Source organism: Camellia sinensis, chromosome 6 (genome assembly GCF_055761805.1).
Source record: "Camellia sinensis isolate YWXY chromosome 6, ASM5576180v1, whole genome shotgun sequence".
Lineage (NCBI taxonomy): Eukaryota > Viridiplantae > Streptophyta > Magnoliopsida > Ericales > Theaceae > Camellia > Camellia sinensis.
The window spans coordinates 97,561,053-97,567,823 of record NC_138966.1 but is presented as its reverse complement, the minus strand read 5'-3'; positions in this window follow the sequence as shown (position 1 = coordinate 97,567,823).

Sequence of the window (6,771 nt, the reverse complement as noted above, 5' to 3'; positions counted from 1 at the left end):
CGCAGACTGAAAGCACTGTACCATGTTCAGGGTTATCAACGAAGAATCGCCAGGGCTTTCAATAAGAAGGTTAAGTCTAGGAATCTGAAAGAAGGAGATCTGGTACTCAAGGACAATCGAGCTCCCATCTACGACCGTAGAGGCAAGTTCAGACCCAATTGGATAGGTCCCTACATCATCAAGTCTATCTGGTCAGGTGGAGCGGTCGTTCTGATGGACCTAGATGGCCTAGACTTCTCACAACCGATCAACACGGACAAGTTGAAGAAATATTACCCCTGAGGGGCTCGCTAGGCTGAAAACCCGAAAGGGCGACCTAGGCAAAAGTTAGCAAGAAAAATTTTAAATTACAAAAATTGAGCTCGCAAGGTTGAAAACCCGCAAAGGGCGGCCTTGGCAAAACTTAAAGCGCAAAAGGTGAGAGTTAATACATGAGTGAACCTGAGTTGAACTACGTAAGGCTTGATTCCCATCTTTGGGATACGTAGGCAACTTCATCCTGAAGTCCAGCCATAAACTTTTTCCCGATCAACTTTGTCCATTTGATCTTCTCGGTCATCTTTGTCTATTCAGCATTCAAGAGCTTCGGTTGTGATCTCCGGTGCAGTGCTATTTAGACAGCTTTCCAGTTGCTGGGATCCAGGGTTGTGCATCTCAGTGACAGATCTCAGGCGTGTCCAGTTCTGATCCATATCGAAAATGGTTTTGAAAAGTTTTAATAAAAGCTGATTTTGCTCAAATTAATCTTTTTACAACAATGGGACCCGAATAATTGGCAATGCCGGGAAGAGCGTACTCTGTAGAACAGACACTATTCGGCGTTATCTGGCGCGCTCAGGAGGCCGAATACAATAGATAGGCCGGATAAGGGTAAATCCATGGAGCCGAATATAAGAAACGACAATGAGTAACAAGTAGGCCCTAGCCCCGAGGCCCAGGAAACGAGTATAAATACAAGAACTACAGATTTAGAAAGGTATGTAATAATCACTTTGCTCAAACTTAGAAGACAAGTTATCTTGAGGGTATGGGCTGACTTGTCCGTCAGAGTGCTAATTCCGGCACCCCCAACCGGAGTGTTCATGTCTTTTCAGGTGGCTAGCTGAGGATCATTGGCGTCTCCCTGGATTTGAAGAGTATTTCCAAACCACTTCCCCTCAATTGGCGCCATCTGTGGGAATACTCAAATACATCCATGCCAGGCGTGACTGAAGATTCTCCAATAGCCGCTGACGAGACCACACAGAGAGATGACCTCAACCCATCAAATATGCTCGCAAAGGAAACCATCGCTGCAAGACGCGCCTTGAACTTCGACTCACCAACGACTTCAGCGCAAGAGACAATGCAAGCGATCATGGAACAAGCAAAGCGGAATGAACAGAGACTGGAGAACATGATCGCTGAAAATGAACGTCTCCGTCAAGATTTGGCCCTAGAAGGAGCGAAATCCAGGGAAGCCGCACGCCAAGATCCCGAACGACCTCCCAGGGAAGGTGAACAACGACTTCGAGCCCGACCAAGGGATACCGATAGTGACTCCGACTCATAATCCACGGAGCTCGACAAGAAGGGACGATCCGAAACCTGCAGCTCCTCCGAAAAAAGTCTACATACAAGGAATAAGCACAAGAGAAACAGTTCGGATGAAGAAGACTAGCACGATCCCTTTGTCCGACGGATTGCAACGGCGGTTCTGCCCAAGAAGTTCAAAGCTCCGTCATTTACCCTCTACGATGGAAGACCCCCCAAAACAGTTTGGGGGTTGATGAAAAAAGTTGAAGAATACTGCAAGGTAGAGGATGATGCCTTGCAGGTTAAAGCTGGACGCGTGTCCACCAAAACAGCCCCTGCTAAAATTGCTCGGCCAATAAGTTCCGTACCACCTCAAAGCCCAGAACAACGGTAGCGGGCTAAACGAGACAAAAGGCAGGATTCTCGCTGATCAAGTGACCAATGCTCCCACCGAATGAATGAACAACTACAAGTGGACAACAGGCGCCCGAGGCGGGCCGACAAGAAATATATGGAGTTGACAGAGCCGATTAGTATGGTGATGTCCAAAGTTCAACACCTTCCGTTCTTCAAATGGCCGTCGAAAATGGTGGGGCCTCCTGACACGTGAAGATGGGGTAGGCGGTGCAAGTATCACAAAGATCATGGCCACGAAACCGAGAGTTGTTACGCATTAAAGGATCACCTAGAAGAACTGGTACAGGATGGTTGGTTGCAACAGTACATGAGAAAGGGCAACCCAATTAACGCACTAGCCCTGAGACAGGATTCACCTCCACTGGGCGTAATCCACATGATCTACGGCCTACCTTTGCCCCAAACTAAGCATACAATTCGATCGCATCCAGTCCCCCAAAAGCAGCATACTCCAACCGACTGGCCCAGAGAAGCTCCGAGTTTTACTTTCAATGACTCTGATCTTAGCGGCATAGCAGCCTCCCACATCGATCTGTTGGTCGTCGAATTACCCGTAAATCGGTTCATCGTTAAACGCATTCTCATAGATCTAGGTAGTACTTCAGAGGTTATGTATTACTAGCCTTTCATGAAACTCGTCTTCAACGAGTCAGACCTCTCTCCGGTGCCACTTCCGTTGTTCGGCTTTAATACAAATCTTGAGTACCCGTTAGGAAAGATCACACTACCTCTTCGAGCGGGCTCCAGAACGGTCGAAGTAGAATTCCTGGTCGTACAGATCCCTTCGCAGTATAATATCATCACGGGGCGAACCTGGTTACATATTATGAAGGCCGTTCCAAGCACTTATCATCAACTTGTGCGCTTCCCGACAGCCCATGGCATTGAAGAAATCCGTCGCTTCCCGCAATCGGCACAAGCAGAGATTTTATGAAAACATTATCAGTAACCCGACCTGTGGGCTTTGATAATTGTATATATTTCACTTCTGCAATGAAAACCATTTTTCTTCGTCACTCAATTCATCTCCCAACCCCCATTGTAGCGATCATCATGTCGCCGATTTAAAGCCCCTTTGGTGCATGATGCCTCAGGGCCGATTAAGCCTCCGGATTTGGAGCGCCCTTCGTGGATATCACGATTGGCCAAATTAAACCTCCGGATTCGGAGCCCCCTTTGGTGTATGACACCTTAGGGCCGATTAAGTCTTCAGATTCGGAGCCCCCTTTGGTGCATGACACCTTGGGACCGATTAAGCCTACGGATTCGGAGCTCCCTTTGGTGCATGTAGACGTCTCCGAACGCCCCTGGGAGGACGAGTCCCCCTGTTCTGTTCGTTTTGGGTTCACTACAGTTCGGACTCTCAAATTGTCACGGTTCTAAATCTGAACCAAAGAGTCCAAATCCGACAAATCATTTTGAGAAACAGATTTTGAAAGAAGTGCCAAACATGGACTGCGTTGCCAGATACAGAGTTGCCACCTAAATATTTTTTATCGGGGAATTTGGGAAACCCTGACTCGGTGCCAAAGGCCACGTGTCCGTCATCACCAAAGTTGCCTCGGCTCGGGAGCTTGGGTACGATTGGGGAAGGTCAGCTATGAGCACCCCCTCTTGCCCGATCCGAAGATTGGCCTCTATTAATCATGATATCTATTATGAAAACATTATGTGTTCTTATTCCGGTTATTAGCCTGAAATTACTATGTTATGCGCACATCAAACAAGTATAGACCAAATTGCCTAAATTGGAACAACACATTTCATGCTTGTTTTGAAAATGGTTTGCTGCTCGCAAGTAGGCTGAAATGCAGGTTTTGCCACCCTTAAGTGGGCATTAAAAGTGATGGTTTTGCCACTATCTACTGGGCTTAAAACTCACAGTTTCAATGCGTTATTCCAATTTAAGTAATTCGACCTTCATCCACAGGCACTCAAGCAGTTATATCACATAAGCAGCTAGCCTCATGGTAATCATGCTGTTATGGCAACACTCACACGCATGCGGTATGCTAAAGCACAAATGCTTACCGAGTACTCCAAGACAAAATAGAAACTAGTTAGTAATCATATGCATGATCCTAGTTCATGTTAAAATGGCAAATGCAACGCATGCAAAATGCAACGCATGCAAAATGCAACTAAGATAGGCACGGCTAATCTACAATGACATGTGAAATGCTACAACTAACACGTATTCAATTTGGAATTGAAATACAAATGCAGTTAGAATGATGCGCCGAGCCCGGTGCATGCAAGACAAATGCATGAATGCACGTATGCATAGCATAAGGCATGCTAATTTAAATATGCCCTAGTCTACCATCATAAGCAGGTAAATAAAAGGGAAGAAAGACATGGGGTTGGAAGACATACACACAATCACGCACACTTATTACACAATTGCCCTCGCTCAGAGGGTCCGAAAGAATATTACAGTCTGAATAACTAATACTAAATTAATTATTACAGAACTTCTAATTTAATTAACAAATTAAATGCAAAGGGTAGGTGGCCACAGCCCCCGCCTCGAGACGCGCGAATGATGCATGCTCGATCTGTCTCGCCCGAAGAACCCGTACCATGCCACTGTTGCCTCTGTTTACACTACCCTGCCTCTCTGAAGACTGCAAAATTCTTGGGATATGCTCTCTGCACACTGCATAACACCATCGGCTAGTGGGAATAACCACCGGCCATGGGAAATGGCCATCGGCTGCATTTCAGTTCATCGGCCACAGATCTCTGGCCGGTCGGCACTAGAGATGGCCGGTCGGCCAAAACTCCCTGCAGAAACTGGTTTTCGACAGTAACAAAGGACAGACAGTGTATGGCATGGAATTTCAAGCAAATGTAAGCATGGCCACACTCCCTATCATGTAAGGGACTCAAGGGAGCATGGCCCTCGACCCTCGGGCCATCAATTGTGCACTTTTGATACATGATGGCCTAAGAGGCCAACTTAGCAGCTTTGATGTAAATGCATGCAAACAAAAAAAGATGAATTCCAAAACCCTATCATGTTGAGGTCAAGGGGATTGACGACCGAGGGTTGAGACGTGTTACATCACTTGGAGTATGAACACTCCTCAATCCTCATACTTGGCTTGACACCCCAAGCCAAGCCAAATGTAATGCATGGATGCAATATACAATGCAAAGTGATGCAACTCATGCATGATAACATGAACATGCTAGACTAATGCAACGTGGACATATCAAGCCTACAACAAGACTATGTAATGCCATTAACTAAACAACATGCAAACATGCGAAAATGATACAATGTAAGCATGCAACCAATGCAATACGGCATGCAAGCATGCAAACTATGCAAAGAAGGACTTATACTGAAATGAGAGGACCTCAGCCTGCCCCCAAAACAGTGACCTAAGAGGATACACAAGAGCACAAATGATACATGCAAGCATGCACACATCAAGGTCCATCGCCTAAGCATAAAAGGGGACAACTCTAAGCATACTTAAAGGCGATATATATGGACATTAAACCAACATGCTAAGCTCTGAAAATGAATAGAGAATGATGCCAAATCGAACAAAACATGCAAGCAAGACATGCAACAATGACCAACACTTGAAGCCCATAAAGGGGACCAACCAAAGCTATGTCAACCAAACTTTAAAGGATCAAAATGACCTAAAACAGTCCCAAGGGAACCCAAAACAAGACTAAAGCATACATAGATCATGGTCAAAACATGCCAAGGAATGAGTCCAAAACATGGGCATTCAAGGCCAAAAATGGGAGCATTGCTCAACACCTCCCCCATGCAAACATGACATGAAATTTTCAATACAAAACGGAGTTTTAGCATGCAAAAAGGGCCCTCAAAACCCACTAATATGGCAGCCTAATGTCTAAACACATAGGCAGGCACAATGACCATTTTCCAAGGCACAAAAGAACAACCTTTCAAGGCAAGAAAGTGATGATGAATGTGGGCATACAAGCATGGATTAGGGACTGAAATGGCATATGAAATGACTCCAAATCATTGAAACAAATCAACTAAAGCATGCTAGTGACTCACACACTCAAGGCTCACAAGCCAAAATACAAAGGGGCTATACCAAACATGGCAAATACGACCAAACCAGCACCCAACAGACCTCAATCATGATAAATCATGACCAAAAGCTTCACAAAGCTAGGCAAGAATATGCAAGCACGATGGTCTAATGGCTAGATGCATTTCTAGGCAAAATGGAAGAATACAAAGCAAGTGTATTAAGCATGTAAGAGACCATAAATCTGACCCAAAACAGAGGTAAGATATGCCAAAATAACACCGAAAAACCTCTGAAATAGGGCCAAATGCAACTAAGCATACATGCTACCCTTATGAGCCAAAACATGAGCAAAATGAGACACCAAGGGAGAGGGGTGTCCCTCCCCTATGCAAGACCTCAAAACCCCTTTCTCACCACTGAAAATCCACTGGATTTTAGCGGTAAGAAGGCCAAGACTCAAGAGTAACCAAAGCTTTGAAAGAAAGCACCAAAAGGGCCAAACAAGGCCTAAGAGGGGGAGGTCGACCCCGGACCACAAAAGGACCTTAATGAAAGATCTCAAGCATGAAAAAAAAAGACTTTTTTATGTTATACACAAAGCTTAAATCAGCATGCAAGGCAGGTCAAAAACTAATGCAAGATTGGAGAAAATAAAGCAAAAGTCTTACCCTTGAAGAACACTTCAAGAACAGCTGGTCCAGCCACTCTCTTCTGACCAAAATCAGTCCAAAACTTCAAAAAAAAACCCTCAAAGCCCCTCAAGGTCAAAGCAAGGTGTAATGGTGTGTGTCTTAGTGCAAAACTA